Here is an 8,497-nt window from a genome sequence, read left to right as displayed (position 1 = left end):
CGTGAACCCAGGAGGCGGAGCTTGCAGTGAGCTGAGATCCGGCCACTGCACTCCAGCCCGGGCGACAGAGCGAGACGCCGGCTCAAAAAAAATAAAAAATAAAAATAAATAAATAAATACAAAAATTAGCCGGGTGTGGTGGCTCACGCCTATAGCCCCAGCACTTTGGGAGGCCGAGGCGGGCAGATCATGAGGTCAGGAGATTGAGACCATCCTGGCGAACATGGTGAAACCCTATCTCTACTAAAAATACAAAAATCAGCTGGGTGTGATGGCGGGCGCCTATAGTCCCATCTACTCTGGAGGCTGAGGCAGGAGAATGGTGTGAACCCGGGAGGCGGAGCTTGCAGTGAGCTGAGATTGCGCCATTGTACTCCAGCCTGGGCGACAGAGCGAGACTCTGTCTCAAAAAATAATAATAATATAAATAAATAAATAAAAGCATATAGCACCAGAAGTGTGAGAGATTCCAAACCATTTGCTCGGAAAGAAAGACTGGGTGGGGTGGATAAGATTTTTTTTTTTTTCCCAGACAGAGTCTCACTGTGTTGCCCAGGCTTGAATGCAGTAGCACAATCTGGGCTCACTGGAACCTCTGCCTTCCAGGCTCAAGCAGTCCTCCCACCTTAGCCTCTCACGTAGCTGGGACTACAGGCACGTGTCCCCACACCTGGCTAATTATTTGTTTTTTGTTTGTTTGTTTTTGTTTTTGTTTTATAAAGACAGGGTCTCGGTACATTGTCCAGGCTGGTCTTGAACTCCTGGACTCAAGAAATCCTCCCTCCTTGGCTGTGCTAGGATTACAGGCCTGAGCTACTGAACTCAGCCAGGATTTTTCATTCAACCTGGCCCTTCCCATCCTGTGATGTTCCCTTAGGCCTCCTCACTCTGATCACCTAATAATGGTGAGACGATTCAGGCTCATGAATCTTCCACGTCACACGGTACATTCAAGGTGCTTTCCCCATTAGTAACACACACAGAACCAGAATCTTGCTGGATTAACTTTTCCTTTGCTTCTCTAATCCACTACCTCCGTTCCTGGGTTGGAGAACTGGAGTCAGAAAGTGACTGGGGGCCAAATGGAGACTGGAATAATTCCAGGAGCGGCTTAGTGTGGGCTTTCTTGGCCCTGTTGACATTCTGAGCCAGGTAATTCTTTGCTGCAGGAGGAGCTGTCCTGTGCATGGTAGAATGTGAACAGCATCCTGGCTTCTGTAACACTCCACTCCACAGTGTGACAGCCAAGGGCATCCCCAGGCATTGCTAAATGGCCCCTGGGAAGCACAACCACTCCCTAGTTGAAAACTACTGGCTTAAGGCAAAAGCAAGCCCCCGGCACCATCCCTTCCTTCCTAAACAGGTGAGCTCCCACAGGCCACCTTTCACTCTGGGCAGCAGGTCGGCTGTTCTTTTTTTTTTTTGAGACAGAGTCTCGCTCCGTCACCCAGGCTGGAGTGCAGTGGTGCGATCTCCGCTCACTGCAAGCTCCGCCTCCCGGATTCACACCATTCTGCTGCCTCAGCCTCCCGAGTAGCTGGGACTACAGACACCCACCACCATGCCCGGCTAATTTTTTTGTATTTTTAGTAGAGACGGGGTTTCACCATGTTCGCCAGGATGGTCTCGATCTCCTGACCTTGTGATCCGCCTGCCTCGGCCTCCCAAAGTGCTGGGATTACAGGCGTGAGCCACCTGGGCGGTTCTTAACCGAGATCAGAGGTGAAGAACTGGTTCCCAGAGAGGCCTGGAGGAGAATTGGCAGGACGTAGCCATTAACTGTCCATGGAACATGGAAGAGTAGAGGATGTGAAAAAGAGCGTCAGGATTTTACGACTGACCACATCCCCCTCCCCTCTTCACTCACTTCTCCAGGGAACTCACTGAGCTGGGCTCTGTAATGAGAAGTCTTTCTCTGGTGGGGAGGGTTCCCTGGGTGATTTCATCGAAAGCTACACATGCCAACGAGTCTTACAGTGTCTTTCTCAAGTATTAAGTCTAAATGCTGCAGAAATAATACTTAGAGTTTAAAGTATGTGGATGTAAACAGGGATGCAGGAGCTTTTGCCAAAATGGTCCCGTTTGCAGCTCAGGAAACTTAGAGACCTTCCTTCTTCCACCTCGGAATCTGTGTAGGTTCCTGCCCCTGTTGGTCGGAGCAGCGATGTGTCAGGCAGCTCCTGGGACCTAAAGTCGCTTGCCCGAGCGCCTGGATCAGAGAGCATGAGCTGGGGCCTGGTGAGTCAGAAGCTGGATCACTCTCGGGTCGGTGTCAGCAGCCTGTTCTGGACGGCCCTCTTAAGCCGTTCTGGCCTTTGATGTAACCTAGGGTGTGTAAGGCTGCCTGCCCGTTACAGAGAAACAGATCTGTGCTGGGAAGTAACAAACAGGAGGCAGGATATGAGATGAGAGAGAAGGAACTGTCTGGTCGATGGGGTTCACCCAGGTCTAGAGAGATTCGTCAGTGTGGAAGGTGGGACTTAATAAAGGCAGGAGGCTCGGGCGGAATCCTCCCCAGCCACTGCCTGGCGTCTGCAGTGATAGAAATCCTGGGAGACCTTCCACCCCGGGGCCCTGGGAAGCTCCAGCACTCGGCCTCCGTGTTTTCCTACCTTTCTCTGGCTGCAGTGACTTCCGAGGTTTCCTTTTTGTGCATCTGGACATTTTCCTTTCTCTGCTCATTTCCTTGTCGTACAGACACAGGCGGGATGGCGGGCCCGGCCCGGGGTCAGTGCTGGCACTGGGGTGATCATGATGTAGAGAAGGTAGTTTCTATGCCTGGCAAGGCGTTAAGTCCGCGGGTGAGAGCCGAGGAGGAGCTCCCTCACCCTGCTGGCTGGATGAGAGTTTGAGGGTGATACGGTCAGGGAGTTTCCCAGTGATTCTCATCAAGTCTCATCAAGGAGCCGGCGTCAGATAAACATTGCTGGGAAGGACGGATCGGATAGAGGGAATCCCACATGTGAAGGCCGGAGGAGAGGTGAATTCCGGGAAATGGTTCCCAGAGAAGCGGCCTCAAGAATGGAGGGAGGGAGATGACTCTGGAGCTCTTGCCGGTGTCCAGCCAGGAGATGACGCATGGGACGCCGCACAAGCTCTGCCAGAGCACAACACACATCCCCACTGTGTCCCCAGAACAGGTTGTACTCCTGTCACTCTGAAGGTCATTAATAACAAGGCAAATCAACCACACAGGACCCCCACTTACATCTGAACAGCTTGTGTGCGTACTTTGCGAGGTAACTGCCTGCTAAGACATTTGTTTAGACTTTATTTTTTTGAGACGGAGTCTCACTCTGTGGGCTCACTGCAGCCTCCACCTCCTGGCTTCAAGCAATTCTTGTGCCTCAGCCTCCCGAGTAGCTGCGATTACAGGCTCCCGCCAGCACACCTGGCTAATTATTGTATCTTTTAGTAGAGATGGGGTCTTGCCATGTTGGCCAGGCTGGTCTCAAACTCCTGACCTCAGGTGTCCACCTACCTTGGCCCCCAAAAGTGCTGGGATTACAGGTGTGAGCCACCGCGCCTGGCCTGTTTAGACTTCAATCCTCCACGTGTTAAACTATTTTATTAACCACAAGTTTGGGGTTTTTCAGAGGGCCAAACTGCTGTTCTCCCAGGCTTTGAGAAAAATCTTTTCATGTCATTTAGCTACACAGTTTTGCTGAACTTCTCCTTCAACAACAGGCAAGCATATTTTGGTAGCTGGGGAAGCCCTACTCAGAGCATAACCTTAAGGGACTGGCAAGAATTCCCTGGAGAACCCCGAGAACTTGCTGACCACGCTGGCATCAGTTTTCTTTCCTGGGAACTGTTTCCACTCACACATTCTGACTCCAGTCTGAGGCTGGCACTAGCAGAGGGTTTGCAGTATTTGAATATTGGCCTTGCCCTGACCCATACTCAAATCATTTGTTTCACTAAGAATATGTATTTTCAGATCGCAAACCAGATTAGTTCACATCTAGCAGTTTAATTGCTGATTCAGTTAAAAAGTCTATGCTTGATAGGGTCTGGGCTGAAACTGAACAATGTCAGAGGCTGCCAGGACTTTTTCTTTCATTATAAAAGCAGAATTCCGCGCACGGACTTAAAACAGTTACGTGGTACTGAAGGATATGACTAAGGGACAACTCAGCTGTAATCTGTCTTAAGTTTCATTTATCTATTGAGACAGGGTCTCTGTCACCCACTGCGTACTCCGTCTCCTGGGTACAAGGGTTCTCCTGCCTCAGCCTCCCGAGTACCTGGGACTACAGGCGCCCACCACCAACTTTTGTATTTTTTGTAGAGATGGCGTTTCACCATGTTGCCCAGGCTGATCTTGAACTTCTAAGTGTAGGTGATCCTCCTGCCTCGGCCTCTCAAAGTGCTGGGATTATAGGCGTGAGCCACTGTGCCCAGCTTTAAGTTTCTTATATACATCCCTCTGAAATATCCTCTATGCATTTATACAAGTATGTGATGGGTATTGTCTGTCCTATTTACAAAAGAAACCTTTGATTTAAAAAAAAAATCTAATATCTTGCCAGTCTTTTCCTATCGGCATAGGCCGACCTGCTTTAATTGTTGCAGTAACAGCACTGTATTCTACTGAATATATAGAGGGTAATTTACTTGCCCACTGCCCGATAAATGGATATTTCACTCCTTCCTTCTCCTTTTGCTGTTGCAAATAATAATACTACGATAAACATTGTTGCACATACATCTTTTTTTTTTTTGAGCTAGAGTCTTGCTCTGTCGCCCAGGCTGGAGTACAGTGGCGCGATCTCGGCTCACTGCAAGCTCCGCCTCACGGGTTCAAGCGATTCTCCTGCCTCAGCCTCCCGAGTAGCTGGGATTACAGGCGTGTGCCACCACATCTGGCCAATTTCATAGTATTAGTAGAGATGGGGTTTCTCCATGTTGGTCAGGCTGGTCTCGAACTCCCGACCTCGTGATCTGCCCACCTTGGCCTCCCTAAATGTTGGGATTACAGGTGTGAGCCACCGTGCCCAGCAACATTACTGCACATCTGTCTTTGCACACTTCACACATGCATATCTGTGAATTGGAATTGCTAAGCCAAAGAATAACAGACATTATTAACTTCTGTAGACATTGCCAAGGTCCTTCTTGTAGGGGAGACAGCATCATTGCTTTATAGAAAATGTGTAACTCAGCCGGGCGTGGTGACTCATGCCTGTAATCCCAGCACTTTTGGGAGGCTGAGGCGGGCAGATCACCTGAGGTGAGGAGTTTGAGACCAGCCTGACCAACATGGAGAAATTCCATCTCTACTAAAAAGACAAAATTAGCTGGGAGTGGTGGTGCATGCCTGTAATCCCAGCTACTCAGGAGGCTTGAGGCAGGAGAATCGCTTGAATCGCCTGAAGGCGGAGGTTGCAGTGAGCCAAGATCATGCCATTGCACTCCAGCCTGGGTGACAGAGGGAGACTCTGTCTCAAAAAAAAAAAAAAAGGAAAAAGTGTAACTCCAGCTTTTGACAGACAGCCTGAAATACCAATAGTTTCCCTTGCCCAGAAAACACTGCTGCCTAATACAGAGGATATCAGCCAGTGCATTTCCCCTGAGGGAGTACAGGGAGAGGGACGGTATTCAGCAAGAAAGATGACTTCCGGGAGCTGTGCTTTTCTCCTCTATTCAATCAGTGTGGAGATGATCTGTTTAGTCCCATCTCCTAATTTTAGATAAAACCAGGCGTGGTTCTAATTTCGAGATCCAGGAGCCCAACCTCCAGGACAGCTTAAGGAGGCGGTCAATTCCAGAATGCACCCTTTAATTTCTGGATTCTTTCTCTTTTCATCCATGTCGAATGAGAGAGAAGGGTTCGGGGCATCTGGCCCTTCTCTGGGCAGCAGACTGACGGAACACTGCCTGGATCGCCTCTGTTTTCAGATCTGAAGCAGCTTCCTTAACTTTACCATCCTCTGCCCCTTTAATGCCGAACACATGCCTTAGAGGTCTGTTAATTAGAGGCGCCGCAGCGTGAGCGAAGGGGTCATGATGGTTTCTGTTATAATCAGGTTGGAAAGGATCTCAGGGTGGAAGTCTGGTCAAAAGCCTTCTGAGATGTTAGACCAGAGAATTATCTGGAGAGGGAAGGAATGCAGGGCAAGTTCCTGCAAAGCCTCACACTCATGTTGGTCTCACCGACGTTGATGGGGAGAAACAGCCTGTCATGGGCAGAGCCCACTTTGTTCCTGGATTCTGTTTCTTTCCATACAGTCCGCCCTCCTGGCCTGATACCATCAGGGCCGGTGTCTTGTCCCGTGGGACACGGGCCTCAGGAACACAGACGGATCTAAGCTGGCGCTCCCCGCGCGTTGGCAAATCTTAAGAGTCAACACTTGGAAGCGCCGTGGTTGTGACTCCCTGAGAAGGAGCTAGATTCAGACTTACTCTCCCCACTCCCGCTTTTTACCGTGGGGAATTTCAGACCTACAGAAAAGTGGAGGACAAGCGTCGTGAACCGCCATCCTGTGCCCTTCACCGGAACCGAGCAACCGGAACCGGAACCGAGCGACGGTAAACATGTCCGTTCACCGGACCCGAGCAACCGGAACCGGAACCGAGCAACGGTAAACATGTCCGTTCACGGGAACCCAGCGACGATAACCGCATCCCTTCACCGGAACCGAGCGACGGTGGACGCGTCCCTTCCCCGGAACCGAGCGATGGTAACCACGCCGCCTCCTTCGGTTCCCAGGCATTGCCGCGGCTGACTGGGGCACACACGGTACGAGCCTGACCTAACCTGTGTAAACAGCAGGTGTAGTTTTTCCCTGAAGGACCGTTGACCCTTGATTGACATGGGTGTGAACTGCCCGGGTCCGCTTGTATATGGGCGTTTTTCAACCAAATGTGAATCAAAACTACAGTGTCACCCAGGTGCAGAGGTTCACGCCTGTAATCCCAGCACTTTGGGAGGCTGAGGCAGAATTGCGTCAGCCCCGGAGTTTAAGACCTGTGTGGGCAACATAGAGAGACCCCCATCTCTACAAATAATACTAAAAATTAGCTGGACATGGAGGCATGCACCTGTGGTCCCAGCTACTCGGGAGGCTGAGTCGGGAGGATCGCTGGAGCCAGGGAGGTCGAGGCGGCAGTCAGATGTGATTGTACCACTGCTCTCCAGCCGGGGGGACAGAGCCAGACCCTGTCTCAAAACAAAACAGGGCCGAGCACAGTGCTGGAATCCCAGCACTTTGGGAGGCTGAGGCGGGCGGATCACGAAGTCAGGAGATGGAGACAGCCCTGGCTCATACGGTGAAACCCCATCTCTACTAAAAATACAAAAAATTGTCTGGGCGTGGCAGCAGGTGCCTGTAGTCCCAGCTACTCCGGAGGCTGAGGCAGGAGAATCGCTTGAACCCGGGAGGCGGAGCTTGCAGTGAGCCGAGATTGCACCACTGCACTCCAGCCTGGGCGACAGAGCGAGACTCTGTCTCAAAAAAAACAAAGCAAAACAACAGTATTCGTAGGATGTGAAACCTATGTATGCAGAGGCTGGTTTTTCCTACACTCAGGTTCTGCAGGGCTGACTGTGGGACTTCAGTACGTGCGGATTTTGGAATACGTGTGGGTCCCGGAACCAATCCCCCGAGTATACATGGGGTAGCTGTATTTGAAAATAGATTATATTTATCATGATATTTCATTCCTAAACCTTCATTATCTCCTAAAAACAAGGGTGTTCCCTTCATAGCAGCAATACCCTTATCATACCCAAGAAATGCAGCATTGATACGTGAGGAGCATAGGTCCGTTGTCTTGCAGAATTTTCCAGAGTCTGAATTTGTCAAATGGTTCCCTCGTGATTAGATCCAGGCCAAACTTTTCTGGCAGGAATGCTGCAGAGCTCCTATTGCATCTCAGCAGGAGCCACATAATAGTTCCGTCCTGTTGTTGATGATGCTCAGGTTAAGCATTGGGTCGAGCTGATGTCTGCCAGATTACTCAACTTTGTACAGGTATTTTCTCCTTTGTAACTAACGAGCAGTAAGTGCGTGAGACTTTAGGACCGTAGGAATGTTCTTTTCCCAGTAACTTGTCACCCAGTGGCTTCATGTTCACTGATAGGTGATGATTCTTTCATGAATCGGGTTTTTATTTTATTTTATTTTATTTTTTGAGATGGAGTTTTTCTCTGTTGCCCAGGCTGGAGTACAGTGGTGCGGTCTTGGCTCACTGCAACCTCCACCTCCTGGGTTCAAGTGATTCCCCTGCCTCAGCCTCCCGAGTAGCTGGGATTACAGGCGCCCGACACCACGCTCGGCTAATTTTGTATTTTTAGTAGAGACGGGGTTTCTCCATGTTGATCCACCCGTCTTGGCCTCCCAAAGTGCTGGGATTACAGGTGTGAGCCACCGCTCCCAGCTGTTTTATTTGTTTTAAGAGACAGGGTCTCACCCCATCACCCAAACTGGGTTGTAGTGGCACAATCATAGCTCACTGTAGCCTCTAACTCCTGGATTCAAGCGATCCTCCTTCC

At 50.3% G+C, this 8,497-nt stretch overlaps 1 protein-coding gene across 3 annotated transcripts in view; it reads left to right on the top strand.

Moving 5' to 3' along the window:
* NXN (nucleoredoxin) overlaps positions 1 to 8,497 on the top strand; it is a 203,168-nt gene that overhangs the window by 133,262 nt on the left and 61,409 nt on the right. The window lies entirely within an intron of this gene.

Source organism: Rhinopithecus bieti, unplaced genomic scaffold (assembly GCF_001698545.2).
Source record: "Rhinopithecus bieti isolate Rb0 unplaced genomic scaffold, ASM169854v2 scaffold_22, whole genome shotgun sequence".
NCBI classification, from domain to species: domain Eukaryota; kingdom Metazoa; phylum Chordata; class Mammalia; order Primates; family Cercopithecidae; genus Rhinopithecus; species Rhinopithecus bieti.
Note: the sequence above shows the minus strand (reverse complement) of the source record. Positions and strands in the feature narration are given on the sequence as shown.